The following is an 18,544-nucleotide window of genomic DNA, read 5'->3' as shown; positions in this document are numbered from 1 at the left end:
AAAATCAACATGAAGTGACCTGACATGCCCCAAAATCAACAAAAACCGATCTGGAAACACCCCTAAATTAAAAGGAAGTGACCCAAAAATACCCCACCAAAAAAAAAAACAAAACAAAAAAAAAAAAAAAACAGGAAGTTAACTGATTGCAACAGGAATAGACCCTGAAATGTACCAAAATCAACAGGAAGTGACCCAGAAATGCTAAAAAAAAATCAACTTATTATGAACCAAAATGTACCCAAAGTGACTAGGATTTGCCTCAAAATCGAAGGGGGCTCAAAATAAACAGGAAGTGACCTGGAAATGCTCCAAAATTAACAGGAAGTGACACAAAAATACCCCAGCAAAAAATAAAATAAAATAAAATAAAATAAAATAACCCTAGCAACAGGAATAGACCCTGAAATGCACCAAAATCAACAGAAAGTGACCCAGAAATGCTCCTAAATTAACAGGACGTGACCAAGAAATCCCCCCACCCCAAAAAAATCCAACAGGAAGTCTGATAACAACAGGAATAGACCTTGAAAAGCCCCTAAACTCAACAGGAAGTGACCCAAAAGTACCCCACCCCTCACCAAAAAAAAAAAAAAAATCAACAGGAAGTCAACTGATAGCAACAGGAATAGACCCTGAAATGCCCCTAAAAATCAACAGGAAGTAACCCAAAAATACCCCACCCCCACCAAAAAAAAAAAATCAACAGGAAGTCAACTGATAGCAACAGAAAAAGTCCCAGAAATGCCCAAAATCAACAGGAATGACCTGAAAATGCTCCAAATTAAACAGGAAGTGATCTAGAAATACTCAAAAATCAGCTTGTTATGAACCATAATGGACCCAAAGTGACAGGAAGTGAATTGACACGCCCCCAAATCAACAGAAAGTGACTCAGAAATGCTACTAAATTAACAGGACGAGACCCGGAACCCCCCACCCCCACCCCACCCAACAAAAAACAAAACAAAAGGAAGTCTGATAGCAACAGAAATAGACCCTGAAATGCCCCTAAAAATCAACAGGAAGTGACCCAAAAATACCCCACCCCCCACCAAATATACCCCACCCCCCACCAAAAAAAAAAAAAAAATCAAATCAACAGGAAGTCAACTGATAGCAACAGAAAAAGTCCCAGAAATGCCCAAAATCAACAGGAATGACCTGAAAATGCTCCAAATTAAACAGGAAGAGATCTAGAAATACTCAAAAATCAGCTTGTTATGAACCATAATGGACCAAAAGTGACAGGAATCTAATTGATACGCCCCCATATCAACAGAAAGTGACTCAGAAATGCTACTAAATTAACAGGACGTGACACGGACCCCCCCCCCCCCAACAAAAAACAAAACAAAAGGAAGTCTGATAACAACAGGAATAGACCCTGAAATGCCCCTAAAAATCAACAGGAAATGACCCAAAAATACCCCACGCCCCCACCCAACAAAAAAAAAAAATCAACAGGAAGTCAACTGATAGCAACAGGAATGGATCCTGAAATGCCCCAAAAATCAACAGGAAGTGACCTAGAAATGCCCCAAAATAAACAGGAAGTGACCCAGAAATCCCCCCACCCCAAAATCAAAAGGAAGTCAACTGATAGCAACAGGAAATGACCCTGAAATTCAACAAAATCAACAGGAAGTGAACTGTAAATGCCTCAAAATAAACAGGAAGTGATCCAGAAACCCCCCCACCCCACAAAAAATAACAAGAAGTCAACTGATAACAGGAATAGACCCTGAAATGCCCCAAAAATCAACAGGAAGTGACCTGGAAATGCCCCAAAACAAACAGGAGGTGACCCAGAAATCCCCCCGACCCCAAAATCAAAAGGAAGTCAACTGATAGCAACAGGAATAGACCCTGAAATGCACCAAAATCAACAGGAAATGACCTGTAGATGCCTCAAAATAAACAGGAAGTGATCCAGAACCCCCCCCCCAACAAAAATAACAGGAAGTCAACTGATAACAACAGGAATGGACCCTGAAATGCCCCAAAAATCAACAGGAAGTGACCTGGAAATGCCCCAAAATAAAAAGGAAGTGAATTGACACACCCCTAAACTGACTTGGAAACACCCCTAAATTAACAGGAAGTGACCCAAAAATACCCCATACCCCCACCCAAAAAAAAAAAAAAAAAAAAAAAATCAACAGGAAGTCAACTGATAGCAACCGAAAAAGACCCTGAAATGCACCAAAATAAACAGGAAGTGCCCTGGAAATGCCCCAAAATAAACAGGAAGTGAATTGACACGCCCCTAAATCAACAAAAACTGACCCGGAAACATCCCTAAATTAACAGGAAGTGACCCAAATACCCCCCCCCCCCCCCCAAAAAAAAACAACAACACCAGGAAGTCAACTGATAACAACAGGAATAGACCCTCAAATGCCCCAAAAATAGACAGGAAGTGACCTGAAAATGCTTCAAAATAAACAGGAAGTGACCCAGAAATGCTCAAAAATCAACTTGTAGTGAACCAAAATCGACCCAAAGTGACTAGGACTTGCCTCAAAATCAAAGGGGACTCAAAATCAACAGGAAGTGACCTGGAAATGCCCTCAAAAAAACCACAGGAAGTGTCCCAAAATCAATTGGACATTTATTAAACGGCATAAAAAGTATTCCCAGATCATTTCTCCTAAACTTTCTATGTTAAAAATCTCAAACAACATTTGCGTTAAAGCAGTTTTCATCCGCGTTTTGACTTCCTAGCAGTAGTCGCGCGACGAGCTAAACCCGAAAGTTCCCCGCCGCATGGTGTTGGCTGGCCTTAATAAAGATAAAGTATTCCCCCCCGTAAAATAACCGATCATTCCCTGGCATCTTTGATAACTCGCCCCAACCCCCGCCGCTCCTCTCACGTCTTGCTCTAACAGGCTTCGCATCAGGCAACTAAAACGCTTTTTCACTGGAATGTCAAAAAGAAAAAAAAAAAGTGGTTAGCGCTCCGCTAGCCAAGACGCGTAGATGCTGCCAAGTAAGAAATGTGCTTTGTTTCGCTAAGCGGCTCGCTGCTATTCGATGGAAAAAAAAAAAAAAATGGATTAAGCGCCGCGTGAATGTGTGTCACGGCACTTTGATGAATGTTTTCGACAGCCGGCTACGACTTCAGCGCGCGAATGTTTTTGCCGCTTGATTATTACTATTAAGGGGAGGTTTTGGATGAGATCAGGGCTATCAAACGTGCGGCTAGCGGGCCAGAAGCGGCACACCATGGGGCTCACTTTGTACACACAGAATCACATGCTTTTATTTTGACATTGAGATTTGTGCACTGCTGCACTTGGTTCACTTTTGAGTCCTCCATCACATTCGTTCATTCGCCCCCTCTCTTAATTCAGACGTCAAATCTACTTTGACAAAGAAGTGGCCCAAAAATGCCCCGTAACCAACAGGAAGCGAGCTGGAAATGATACAAAGTATACAAAAAGTGACCTCTAATGCCACCAAATTAACCAGAAATAACTAAAAAATGATCAGAAAGTGATCCAAAAGCAACAGGAAGTAACCTAGAAAGACCCCCAAATCACCACGAAGAGACCAAAAAAGTAGAAGTGGTCCGAAAATGCCCTAAAATCAACAGGAAACTATCCAAAGTATACAAAAAGTCACCATCAAATACACCAAAATTAACAGGAAGCAACCCAAAAAGGCTCCACAGTTGTCAGAAAGTGACCCAAAATCAACAGGAAGCAACCTGGAAATGACCCAAAATTAACAAGACGTGACCAATGAACAGTAAGTGGCCCGTAAATGCCCTCATGTCAAAAGTAAATGATCCAAAATCTACAGGAAGTGACACTGCGAGACCACAAAATGTACAGGATGTGAACCCTAAGTAGCCTAAAATCAACAGAAAGTGACCCAAAATCAACAGGAAGTGACCACTGAACGGGAAGTGGCCTGTAGATGTCCTCATGTCAACATCTAGTGATCAAAAATGTACAAATAAGTGACCGCTAAGTACCCGAAAATCAACAGTGAAAGACCTGGAAATGCCACAAAATCAACAGGAAGTGACCAATGAACGGGAAGTGGCCTGTACATTCCAAAATATACTGGATGTGACCGGTAAGTCCCCTAAAATCAACAGGAAGTGACCAATAAACAGGAAGTGGCCCGTAGATGCCCTAATATCAACAGCAAATGATAAAAATGTACAATAAGTGACCGGTAAGTACCCCAAAATCAACAGGAAGGAATTGCAGTAGATTATCCAAAATGTACAGGAAGTGACACTGAGGTACCCCAAAATGTACAGGAAGTGACCCAAAATCAACAGGAAGTGACCAATGAACAGGAAGTGGCCCATTGATGCCCCAATGTCAACAGCTAGTGATAAAAAAAAAGTACAATAAGTGACCGGGAAGTACCTTAAAATCAACAGGAAGTGACTTGGAAATGCCCCAAAATAAACAAGATGTGACCAATGAATAGTAAGTGACCTGTAGATGCCCTAATGTCAACAGTAAATGATCTAAAATATACAGAAAGTGACCGGTAAGCACCCCAAAATCAACAGGAAGTGACCTAGAAATGCCCCAAAATCAATAGGAAGTGACCAATGAACAGAAAATAAGCCAAAAGTAATCGAAATTTAACAGAAAATGCCCCAAAATCAACAGGAAGTGCTGTAAATGATCCAAAATGTACAGGAAATAGCCTGAATGTACCCCAAAATCAACAGGAAGTGACTAATGAACAGGAAGTGGGCAGTAGATGCCCTACTATCAACAGTAAATGATCTAAAATATACAGGAAGTGACCGGTAAGTACCCCAAAATCAACAGGAAGTGACACAAAATCAACAGGAAATGACCAATGAACAGGAAGTGGCCCGTAGATGCCCTAATGTCAACAGGAAATGATCTAAAATATACAGAAAGTGACCGGTAAGTACCCAAAAATCAACAGGACGTGACCCAAAATTGACAGGAAGTGACCTAGAAATGACCCCAAATCAACAGAAAGTGCAGTAAATGTTCCAAAATGTACAGGAAGTGGCCCGTAAGTACCCGAAAATCAACAGGAAGTGACCCAAAATCAAAAGGAAGTGACCAATGAACAGGAAGTGGTCTGTAGATGCCCTAATGATCCAAAATGTACAGGAAGTGACAGGTATTTACCCTCAAATCAACAGGAAGTGACCTGGAAATGCCACCAAATCAACATTAAGTGCAGTAAATGATGCAAAATGTACAGGAAGTCGCCTGAACGTACCCTATAACTAGTGAGTGACTTGTAAATACCCTAAAATCAATTGGATGTGACCCAAAATCAACAGGAAGTGTGTGCTTTTGCGGCGTTTGCTTCCCATGCTTTCATAATCACTCCCTTCCATTGACTGCAATAGACATCCAATCCATTGACTATCACGTGAAATCCGCTACCTGGTTTTAACCGCTACCGTTGACTCCCACGGCTGTAAATACTCAGCATTCCCGCCGTTACTTCCAAGGTGAGAGACGTCAAGAAACTTAAGCGCTCCAATGACAAAGCCCCCTCCAACAAATCATGCCCCTTTTTTTTTTCTTCTATAATGCTAATGCGGCAGAAGGTTGCCGCCGCTGAAGCGCGTGATCCCGAGGTGAACTCGCGTCTTTGGAAGGACAATTTATGGAAGCTCACGCTGCTGTCGAAATTCTGTCATCGCCCTCCCCATCCAAATGGCGCTGAAAGATCAGCACTCCCAGTTAGAGACATTTGGACATCTACTGTCATCAGTGGAAGCCAAAGAGTTCATTTTGGGTTAATTCCTTGTAGTTTTAGGGTACTTTTGGGCCACTTCCTGTACATTTTGGATCATTTACTGTTTTTCAGCTTACTTTCTGTTCATTGGTCACTTCCTGTTGATTTTGGGACATTTCCTGATGATTTTAGGGTACTTTCGGGTCACTTCCTGTATATTTTAGATCATTTACTGATGACATTAGGGCATCTACTGGCCACTTCCTGTTCATTAGCCACTTCCTGTTGATTTTGGGGTACATTCAGGCCATTTCCTGTACATTTTGGATCATTTACAGCACTTCCTGTTGATTTTGTGGCATTCCCAAGTCACTTCCTGTTCATTTTGGGTCAGTTTCTGTTACATTTAGATTCCTTTTGGCTTATTTTCTGTTCATTGGCCGCTTCCTGTTTATTTTGGGGCATTTCTAAGCCACTTCCTGTTGATTTTGGGGTGCTTAACGGTCACTTTATGTATATTTTAGATCATTTACTGTTGACATTAGGGCATCTACGGGCCACTTCCTGTTCATTGGTCACTTCCTGTTGATTTTGGGGTACATTTGGGCCACTTCCTGTACATGTTGGGGTATCTCAGTGTCACTTCCTGTACATTTTGGATCACTTAGAGCACTTCCTGATGATTTTGGGGCATTTCCAGGTCACTTCCTGTTAATTTTGGGTCATTTTCTGTTAAATTTAGATTGCTTTTGGCTTATTTTCTGTTCATTGGTCACTTCCTGTTGATTTTGGGGCATTTCTAGGTCACTTCCTGTTGATTTTGGGGTGCTTACCGGTCACTTTCTGTATATTTTAGATCATTTACTGTTGACATTAGGGCATCTACGGGCCACTTCCTGTTGATTTGGTGTCACTTCCTGTTGATTTTGAGGTACATTTGGGCCACTTCCTGTACATGTTGGGGTATCTCAGTGTCACTTCCTGTACATTTTGGATCACTTAGAGCACTTCCTGTTCATTTTGGGTCACTTCCTGTTACCTTTAGAGTACTTTTGGCTTATTTTCTGTTCATTGGTCAATTCTTGTTTATTTTGGGGCATTTTTAGGTCACTTCCTGTTGATTTTGGGATTCTTACCGGTCACTTCCTTGTAGTTTATGGGTACTTCCGGGTCACTTCCTGTATATTTTAGATCATTTACTGTTGACTTTAGGGCATCTACTGGCCACTTCCTGTTGATTTTGGGGTACATTCAGGCCATTTCCTGTACATTTTGAATCATTTACAGCACTTCCTGTTGATTGTGGAGTATTTTCAGCCTACTTTCTGTTCATTTCAGAGTAATTACCGGTCACTTCCTTGTAGTTTTAGGGTACTTTCCGGTCACTTCCTGTACATTTTAGATCGTTTACTGTTGACATTAGGGCATCTACTGGCCACTTACTGTTCACTGGTCACTTCCTGTGGATTTTGGGTCACTTCCTACTGATTTTGGGGTACTTACGGGTCACATCCTTTACATTTTGTGGTCTTGCAGTGTCACTTCCTGTAGATTTTCGATCATTTACTGTTGACATTAGGGCATTTATGGGCCACTTGCTGTACATTTTGGGGTATCTCAGTGTCACATCCTGTACATTTTGGATCATTTACAGCACTTCCTGTTGATTTTGGGGCATTTCCAGGTCACTTCCTGTTGATTTTGGGTCACTTCCTGTTAACTTTAGAGTACTTTTGGCTTATTTTCTGTTCATTGGTCACTTCCTGTTGATTTTGGGGCATTTCTAGGTCACTTCCTGTTGATTTTGGGGTACTTACTGGTCATTTCCTTGTAGTTTTAGGGTACTTTCGGGCCACTTCCTGTACATTTTAGAGCATTTACTGTTGACATTAGGGCATCTACTGGCCACTTCTTGTTCATTGGTCACTTCCTGTTGATTTTGGGGCATTTCCAGGTCACTTCCTGTTGACTTTGGGTCAGTTTCTGTTAACTTTAGAGTACTTTTGGCTTATTTTCTGTTCATTGGTCACTTCCTGTTGATTTTGGGGCATTTCTAGGTCACTTCCTGTTGATTTTGGGGTACTTACCGGTCATTTCCTTGTAGTTTTAGGGTACTTTCGGGCCACTTCCTGTACATTTTAGATCATTTACTGTTGACATTAGGGCATCTACTGGCCACTTCTTGTTCATTGGTCACTTCCTGTTGCCTTGGGGTCACTTTTTTATAATTGTGTAGCATTTTTTGGGTCAATTCTAGTTAGTTTTGGCTAATTCAGTGGTCAGTATTTGCGCTGTAAAAACATTAGCTAGCTAGCTAGCTTCAAATTAGCTAGCTAAAAATAAGCTAGCTCATGTTTAGCAATAAATTCTATTTGATCTTACCAAAAGCTTGTTTGTCAGAAAGGTTCGTAATTCAAGAATAGATATTGTTCAAAACTTTATTTGAAAGCAATTTTTTCTTGATTTAGGTGAAAAAATGACCAAGAAAAGTAATATTTATTGAAAATTAATGCATCAGAATATTTCACTTATCTGTTAACTAGAGCTGGGAATCTTTGGGCACCTAACGATTCGATTACGATTACGATTCAGAGGCTCCGATTCGATTATAAAATGATTATTGATACACCCCTCCTTTTTTAAAATTTTTTTTTTTTTTTTTTTTTTTCAAAATGTTTTGTACATTAGTTCCAAAATTGTTCAAAAATACTCTCAGGCTAAACTTGATACTGAAATAGTAGTTTGGTTAACATAAAGCAGTAAACAAATATACAAAAATAACATTAAATAAAAAACTCCAGTCCCCATTCTGTATCAGCAGCTTTAAACTACATTCAATTAATTTAATGTTGTGAATCAACCGTTAAAGTTGTTAAAATTGCTCCCGTTATTCCATAATTTCCCTTTTGTCTACTTTCGACATGTGAAAGTTTTAAAACTATTTTAAAGATAGATTCAAGTCAATATTTTACCGATTTAGGAGTATTTTAGATAAAAAGTTAATTAGGTTTGCTTGGAAGGTTCGCTACAACAGCCTTGCAGGGAAGTGTACTGCTTTAAGATGGTGGCCGTTTAATAACGCCCGCATCTAGCTTTTTGTAGGTGTGCTGCTAACGCTACCGAATCCATATTACATCTAGTCCTATCTAAATGATATCTACCGCAACATTATGTGTTTGTAGCAGCTTTTCGGTAGCAGTCAGGTATGTTGTTGTGGTTTTTTATCTCGTGGCATGAGTTGAGCTAGAGCCGTGAGTTGAGCATTGGCATTCCCCGAAGGGCCGGGTAATGAGAAGCATGATGTTTAGCTACTCTCGCTACGTTCCTCATTGCGTCCCGAAGACCGCGCGGCGCGCTGAGTGTGTTGTACTTCCCGCTTTACTTGGCATATTTCAATAATCGGAATTTGGATGTTTGTGAATCGTTCTCGAATCTTCCACGGCCGAATCGCGAATAATCTAAGAATCGGAAATTTTGCACACCTCTACTGTTAACTAGTATTTAACATTCAAAACAAGATGGAGAAAATTATTTGACTAGATTTAAGGAAAATAATCTGATTAAGACGTTATAAAAGTGTCTACTTTGGTCTTTATACATCTTTTTTTCAACTAAATCCACTTGTCAAAAATTGTTTGGAGTTCTTGACAGTTGGCAGACGACGAAATGAGCTCCGACTCGAAGGCGGACGGCGTAAACCTTCCTCGGGAAGCTGTCGGACATCAGCTTTCATTTCACGCGGCGTCAGAGACGCGGGCGGCTGAAAAACCTCCAATTTGCACGCCGTTCTATCATCTCCTCCTCCTCCACCACCACCCGTCATCGCGACTTATCCGCGGCCGATAACGGCGGCGAGATCGTCCGTAATGACGCTTCCGCCGGCCGCGGCGCTGACCTAACTCGCCTGTAATTACCGGGATGGCGCCGAAAGAGCTGAGCGGGCCTTTCTTTCGCGGCGACCTTTTCAGGAAGAGGACTAGAAAGACCGGGGCGACCGAGAAATGAAGATGAACGAGAACGAGGTGGAATTGCGCCCAGTCGGGAGTCGCCGGGAAGGTGAAAAGGACGACGAGACCTGGACGAGCTCGTTGTAATTATATTCTTCTTTGCATTAGTCTTTGTCGATCTGTCGAGCGTACAAAGTTCAAATTTGTAGCGATTGGACAAATGAGAACGGATCAAATGTGACTAAGAAGCAAAATAACCTAACCAAAATGACTTCTTGCGTCTTTTCTTCTTCTCAAGTTGATTTTTCGAACAAAAGACGCTGGTTTCCAGGGAGAAATTGTTACCGAAAAAAACAAAAACAAAACATGGCTGGGCGCATTTGGGCCCGAAAATTACCCTAAAATACTCTCTTTAAAGTAAAATGGCAGATGTCCTGTGTCTTTTAGGGCATGGATCCTTGAGACTTTTTTGCACATCTATTCATAATGGACAACCCCACCAAATTTCATGTTGGTAGGCCAAACGGATTTCGGGGGCTGAATTTTTCTAAAACATTTGTTGCTCTTAAGTTAACCACAAAATGAGGCTAAAACAGTTTCTTCAAAGTAAAATGGCAGACTTCCTGTGTCTTTTAGGACATTGATTCTTGAGACTTTTTTTTGTACGTCTACTCATTAGTGACATCATTACCAAATTTCATGTTGGTAGGTGAAACGGATTTCGGGGGCTGAATTTTTCTAAAACATTGATGGTCTTATGTAAACCAAAATATGAGCCTGAAACTTTTTTTCCAAAGTAAAATGGCAGACTTCCTGTGTCTTTTAGGGCATGGATTCTTGAAACTTTTTTGCACGTCTACTCATAATGGACATCCCCTTCAAATTTCATGTTGGCAGGCAAAACGGATTTTGGGGGCAGAATTTATCTAAAACATTTGTTGGTCTTACGTTAACCACATTATGAGCCTAAAACAGTTTCTTCAAAGTAAAATGGCAGACTTCCTGTGTCTTTTAGGCCATTGATTCTTGAGACTTTTTCGTGCGTCTACTCATGATGGACATCCCCACCAAATTTCATGTTGGTAGGCAAAACGGATTTCGGGGGCAGACTTTTTCTAAAACATTTGTTGTTCTTACGTTAACCACATTATGAGCCAAAAACAGTTTCTTCAAAGTAAAATGGCAGACTTCCTGTGTCTTTTAGGCCATTGATTCTTGAGACTTTTTTGTGAGTCTACTCATGACGGACATTCCCACCAAATTTCATGTTGGTAGGCAAAACGGATTTCGGGGGCTGAATTTTTCGAAAACATTGTTGGTCTTACGCTGACCGCAAAAAGACCCTAAAACAGTTTTTCAAAGTAAAATGGCAGACTTCCTGTGTCTTTTAGGACATTGATTCTTGAGACTTTTTTTTTGTACGTCTACTCATTAGTGACATCATTACCAAATTTCATGTTGGTAGGTGAAACGGATTTCGGGGGCTGAATTTTTCTAAAACATTGATGGTCTTATGTAAACCAAAATATGAGCCTGAAACTTTTTTTCAAAGTAAAATGACAGACTTCCTGTGTCTTTTAGGGCATGGATTCTTGAAACTTTTTTGCACGTCTACTCATAATGGACATCCCCTTCAAATTTCATGTTGGCAGGCAAAACGGATTTTGGGGGCAGAATTTATCTAAAACATTTGTTGGTCTTATGTTCACTAAAAAAAGAGCCTAAAACTCTTTTTTCAAAGTAAAATGGCGGACTTCCTGTGTCTTTTAGGGCATTGATTCTTGAGACTTTTTTGTGCGTCTACTCATGATGGACATTCCCACCAAATTTCATGTTGGTAGGCAAAACGGATTTCGGGGGCAGACTTTTTCTAAAACATTTGTTGGTCTTACGTTAACCACATTATGAGCCTAAAACAGTTTCTTCAAAGAAAAATGGCAGACTTCCTGTGTCTTTTAGGGCAATGATTCTTGAGACTTTTTTGTACGTCTACTCATTAGTGACATCGTTACCAAATTTCATGTTGGTAGGTGAAATGGATTTCGGGGGCTGAATTTTTCTAAAACATTGTTGGTCTTACGCTAACCGCAAAAGGACCCTAAAACAGTTTTTCAAAGTAAAATGGCAGACTTCCTGTGTCTTTTAGGGCATGGATTCTTGAGACTATTTTGCGCGGCTACTCATGATGGACATTCCCACCAAATTTCGTGTTGGTAGGTGAGACTGATTTCGGGGGCTGAATTTTTAAAAACATGGTTAGTCTTATGTTAACCAAAAAAGTGAGCAAAAAACTTTTTCAATGTAAAATGGAAGACTCCATGTGTCTTTTAGGGCAAGGTTTCTTGAGACTTTTATGTGCGTCTACTCATGAGTGATATCCTTACCAAATTTCATGATGGTATGCCAAACGGATTTGGGGGGCTGAATTTTTCTGTAACACGGTTGGTCTTACGTCAACCAAAAAATGTGCCTAAAATAGTTTCTTCAAAGTAAAATGAAAGTCTTCCTGTGTCTTTTTGGGTATGGCGTCCGTAGACGTTTTTGTATGTCAACTTGTGATAGACATCTCCACCAAATTTCATGTTGGTAGGTGAAACGGATTTCGGGGGCGGAATTTTTCTAGAACATTGTTGGTCTTATGTCAACCAAAAAATGTGCCTAAAACAGTTTCTTCAAAGTAAAATGAAAGTCTTCCTGTGTCTTTTTGGGTATGGCGTCCGTAGATGTTTTTTTTATGTCTACTCGTGATAGACATCTCCACCAAATTTCATGTTGGTAGGTGAAGCGGATTTGGGGGGCGGATTTTTTCTACAACATTGTTGGCCTTATGTCAACCAAAAATTGAGCCTAAAACAGTTTCTTCAAAGTAAAACTATGGCTTTTAGGGCATGGCTTCTAGAGACTTTTTTGTGCATCTCCACCTGAGTGAAATCCCCACCAAACTTCATGCTGGTGTAGTGGATTAATCGATTAACTCGAGTATTCGATTAGAAAAAAACATTCAAATCCAATTTTATTGCTTCGAGTATTCGTTTAATTAAAGTGGCGTTGTAATGGTTTATTATGAAAGTGTTTGTACTTTTATTGATTAGGGTGGATACACTGCTCTCTGGTCTGCCTTATTTCACATGGCTGAATCTAACTGCTCCCTGTTAAGACCAACGTAACCCAAGTTTTTGTTGGAGCTATTTTTTTTAATGCATTCATAATTTATAGGTATATTTAGCTGTTTTTTGTGGGAACATGTGTCTGAATCATTTATTAAGAGCATTGTAAAAGAAAACAAAAAAAAAACACATTAGCATTTTATAGCATTAAGCGAGCGGACTTTTGCTATGTAAGTTAGCCGATTGTTCTTTAGTTGTACATGGATTTACATGGATCCCCATTTTTTTATTTTTTTTATTTTTTTATAAATACCGTTTGAGCCTCAACTCCGGTATTTTAATAATTCATGTTCCTCATCCGATTACTCGATTATTCGAACTAACTAGTTCATCGATTAATCGACTACTAAAATGATTGATAGCTGCAGCCCTATGCTGGTGGGTCAAACAGATTTCAGGGGCTAAAATTTTACGCAAATGCTGCTTGTCTGATGTTAACCAAAAATGACACTGAACCAGTTCCTTCAAAGTAAAATTGCAGACTTCCTGTGTCTATCAGCTTTGTGGGTCTAGTCATGGTAAAAGTACCCACCAATTCCATGTTGCTATGGTAAAATAGCATCTGGGTTTGAATAATAATAAAAAATAACAGGGAACAAAAATCAACGTTATGTTACCAGGAGTCATCAAATTTTCCACATCCGTGTTTCACCAAAGAACACTCACGAAAATTAAAATCATTTTTTACTTTAGTTCCCCCTCCATCTGTCTGCCGATTAGCATATGTAGTTCAAATCTGGTAGCAATCAGGCATAATCCAATTATTCTTTTCCAGGAAGGACTTGAGAGACGAGAGGATGAACGAGAGATGACTGAGGATGAGGTGGAATTGTGCGCGGTCGTGAGTCACCGGGAAGGTGAAGAGGACAGGAGGAGGACACGGGAGACGACATGACATTATGTTGACTAAATTAGCCTGCTCCAGTCAACACTAGCGTAGCAACAAAAGGATACAAACATCAATATTTGTTTTAAAACCTTAATTTGAAATCCTAACTAGTGACGTATCGGTACCGATAAATGACGTCATCCATATTAGGGAGTACTAAGAAATAACATGGCGATGCTAATGTACTCTTCCAACCAATGGTTACCCCACCCAAGATGGCCGCCAGCTACGCACGCCCCTTTTAATAAATAAATAAATAATTTTGCACCCCAACCTGATTTGGGTGGATACACTGCCCTCAATGGAAACAGTGAATATGATGTCACTCATTTAATTAACATAGGTGGATCCAACTGCTCCCTGTTAAGGCCAACATAAGGTTGTAAGTTTTAATGTTTTTGTTTTATGCAATCATTATTGAGTTGAGTAATATATTTAGCAATTTTTTTTTTTTTTTTTTTTTTGCGGGAACATGTCTTTGAACGACATCTGTTGGCTAAATTAGCCTGCTCCAGTCAACGCTAGCGTAGCGACAAAAGGATACAAGCATTAGCAATAATTGTTTTAAAACCTTACTTTGAAATCATAACTAGTGTGGTACTGGTACCGATACGACACTAAAATGAGGTAATCCATATCAGGGAGTACTAAGATATAATGTGCCAATGCAAATGTACTCTTCCAACCAACGGTTGCCCCACCCAAGATGGCCGCCAGCTACGCACACCACTGTAAATAAATCAATCAAAATGTTAGTACCCCAACCCCTGATTTGGGTGGATACACTACCCTCTATGGAAACAGTGAATATGATGTCACTCATTTAACATGGGTGAATCCAGCTGCTCCCTGTTAAGGCCAACATAAGGTTGTAAATTTTAATGTTTTTCTTTTATGCAATTGATTAGTATATTTAGCAGTTTTTTTTTGTTTTTTTTGTTTTTTTTGCGGAAGCATGTCTTTGAACGACATCTGCGGGCTAAATTAGCCTGCTCCAGTCAATGCTAGCGTAGCGACAAAAGGATACAAGCATAAGCAATACTTGTTTTAAAACCTTACTTTGAAATCCTAACTAGTGTGGTACCGGTACCGATAGAACACTAAAATGAGGTCATCCATATGAGGGAGTCCAAAGAAATAACGATGCAGTGCAATATGTACTCTTCCAACCAATGGTTGCCCCACCCAAGATGGCCGCCAGCTACACACCCTGCAGTAAATAAATAAAAATGTTAATACCCCAACGCCTCTAATCCTGATGACATCATTTTAGCGCTGTAGACTTTGTAAGACTGATGACAACATCGCCCCTCTCAACATGGCCGCCAGAGGCCATCTTGGTAGGGGCAATGATAGGTCTTTTCAATTATTTTACTTTCAAGATTGCAGTCATTTAACATTAAAACAATATTTTTTTTCCATAGTTCTTGTTAAAAATGTGGTATATTATGTACAGTATCGGCCGACACCATTTTTTGGCTCCGGGTACCGATACGTGGCTGTGTGATATCGGTTCTACATTAATTATTAATGATTGTGAACGGGAAGTTGTTTGTTTTCACGGCTAAAGACGTTTACCAACGTAAGGTTTATATAAACGCAAAACTACTTTTGGCGTAATATTTGGAGATTGAAGTAATTAGTCCTGCAACGATTAATCAATTAACTCGAGTAATTCGATAGGGAAAAAAAAGCTTCGAATTCAAATTTTGCTGCTTCGAGGATTCGTTTAATTAAAGTGGTGTTGTAATGGTTTGTTTTAACACTGTATGCATTTAGTTTTACTGATTTGGGTCATACGCTGCCCTCTAGTGGCAACAGTGAATATGACAACTTATTTAACATGGGTAAATCCAGCTGCTCCCTGTTAAGACCAACGTAAGGTAAGTTTTTGTCTGAGCCAATATATTTTTTTATCCATTTGTACGTTAGTTTATAAGTATATTTAGCAGTTAAAATAAAAAAGTGAGCATTTTATAGCATTTAAGCTAGCGGACTTGTGCTATGTAAGTTAGCTAATTTTTCTTTTGTTGTACTGAGATCCTCATTTATTCATTTTTTTAAAATACTGTTTGAGGCTAAGCTCAGGTATTTTAAATATTATTTAAATGAAAGTGCAATTCTGCGTAGTTTGAAGCAAGCCTTTGTTGTACATCCCCTAAAATTTATTCTGCAACGCATTAAACATTCATAATACGATTACTCAAACATTAAAATTTTCGATAGCTGCAGCCCTAGAAGTGATATTAATGTTAGTTTTACTACATTTTTCCCCAATGAGAGTAAAGCAGTTATATTACTTATTAGTTATTACTTACTTACTTGTTCTCCCCACTGTATTTATGTTACATGTAATGCTGCAACGATTAATCGATTAACTCGAGTAATTCCATTAGAAAAAAACTTCAAATCAGATTTTGCTGCTTTGAGGTTTCGTTTAATTAGTGTGTCGTTGTAATGGTTTGTTTTGAAAGTGTTTGCATTTACTTTTTTGATTTGGGTGGATACACTGCCCTCTAGTGATAACAGTGAATATGATGTAACTCATTATATATGTAACTCATTTAACATGGATGAATCCAGCTGCTCCCTGTTAAGGCCAACATAAGGTTGTAAGTTTTAATCTTTGTCTTTTATGCAATCATTGAGTTGAGTAGTATATTTAGCTTTTTTTTTTTTTTTTGCGGGAACATGTTTTTGAACAATTTGTTAAGAGCTTTGCGAAAAAAATAACGTTAGCATTTTATGGCATTTAAGCTAGCAGACTTTTTCTATGCAAGTTAGCCAATTGTTATTTTGTTGTAGATCCTCATTTATTTATTTATTTTATACCGTTTGAGGCTAAGCTCAGGTATTTTTTATTATTATTTAAATGAAAGTGAAATTCTGCGTAGTTTGAACCAAGCCTTTTTTGTACATCTAAAATTTATTCTGCAACGCATTAAATGTTCCTAATACGATTACTCGATTACTACAATTTTCGATAGCTGCAGTCCTAGAATACTAGGAAATATAAGTAGTAAAATTGTGAGATTAAAGCAGTTATATTACTAATATTTACGTTACATGTGGTGCTGAAACGATTAATTGTTTAAATCGAGTAATTCCATTGGAAAAAAGATTCGAACCAAATTTTGCCGCGTCAAGGATTCGTTTAAATAGAGTGCCGTTGTAATGGTTTGTTTTGAAAGTGTTTGCATTTTCTTTTGGATTCGGGTCAATACACTGCCCTCTAGTGGTAACAGTGAATATGATGATTTAACATGGATGAATCCAGCTGCTCCCTGTTAAGGCCAACGTTAGGTTGTAAGTTTTAATGTTTGTCTTTTATGCAATCATTATTGAATAGTATATTTAGCAGTTGTTTTTTTTTTTTTGCGGGAACATGTCTTTGAACAATTTGTTAAAAAAATTAACGTTAGCATTTTATAGCATTTAAGCTAGCGGATTTTTTCTGTGCAAGCTAGCCAATTCTTTTGTTGTACTTAAATTCTTATATATTTAAGTTTTATAACGTTTGGCTGGGCTCATGTATTTTATTTTCAAATGCAGTTTTGCTCTTACGAAATGACACTGAGGCATTTTATTTTGTATTCACATTTAATGCTCTTTTGAAAATGCAATCATAGCAAGCTAAAATGTTACAGTATTGTAAGCACTAACGCTTGTGTCTTTGTTTTACATTCCCTAAAGTTTATTCTGCAATGTACTGAATGTTCGTAATCCGATTACTCAATCGATCTACATAATCGATGGATTATTCGATTATTTAATTTTAAGTAATCGATAGCTACAGTCCTAGTTACATGAACCAGAAATTGTACACGGACTTTAGCTTTTGGTGACGTAAAGGTCGGTGTGAACACAAACCGCTGCCGGTCTGAACGCAGCTTTAGGTTAGTACAATTTATACTCCGGTGTGACTTCTACACCGAAAACTACGGAAATTAAAAATGCACTTTATCGTGATAATTTTTTCCATATGAAAATGGGAATTTACAACTTTAGGGCACACTTAGAGGAACGAGATTGGTCGGCAACCACTCTCTGTTATACAACGAACTGCTGTTAATGTCAGGGCACATGCGGATAAACAGACCGCTCGTTCGCAATTATCAGGGTACATTTAAAGATAACCAATGGGCTGATTGCCAGGCAATGGCAAAGCGAGCACATAATTAGGAACAATCGATGGAGGGGTCGCCGACAGTCTTTAAATCAACACGCATTCACATGTGTAGCCTTCAGCGAACACGCTAACGCCGTTTTAGCATAAGCGGCACCAGCGCAAAGGAGCCGGTCGCTATCGATCGCGGGAGAGGCGATTGGTCGGTTGCCCCGGCGACGTCTTCTCCCCCCTCCATGATGGCGAGCGGTCATAAGCGGTGTTTACCGGTTCCCTCGGCGAAGCATTAAAGCAGATTGCAGCATTAATTGTCCATTCCGGAGCGCTAAAGTGCTTCGAGCAGCTAGATGATGAAATACGCCGGCTTTGTTACATGGCAACAACGACAACAAAACATGGTGACGTGTTTCCTTAATCGTTTACTATAGGGAAATTCATTTACTGTTTAGGTTGTTGTTGTTGTTCTGAACTTCACTTTCAATCTTTTAGACAAGCCAGGGTTAGGATTAGCGTGGCACTGCCGATACTGATTTTTTGTGGTATCGGACATTACTGTACTGAGGCCACGTTTTTTTTTTTAATTATAAAAAATTTATACAAAATATGTTCATGCATTTTAATTGTAATCCTAAATTTCTAATTCTATAAATAGTTTAGCATACTAATACCACTTTGATGTATTTATGCAACAACAGGTTAGCTTTACCTGTCT

The 18,544-nt window shown here is 39.2% G+C and overlaps 1 protein-coding gene across 2 annotated transcripts in view; it reads right to left on the bottom strand.

Moving 5' to 3' along the window:
* sema6cb (semaphorin 6Cb) overlaps positions 1 to 18,544 on the bottom strand; it is a 292,529-nt gene that overhangs the window by 175,322 nt on the left and 98,663 nt on the right. The gene's annotated exons all lie outside the window — the stretch shown is intronic.

Source organism: Corythoichthys intestinalis, chromosome 4 (genome assembly GCF_030265065.1).
Source record: "Corythoichthys intestinalis isolate RoL2023-P3 chromosome 4, ASM3026506v1, whole genome shotgun sequence".
NCBI classification, from domain to species: Eukaryota; Metazoa; Chordata; class Actinopteri; order Syngnathiformes; family Syngnathidae; genus Corythoichthys; species Corythoichthys intestinalis.
This window is presented reverse-complemented; position numbering and strand designations above follow the sequence as displayed.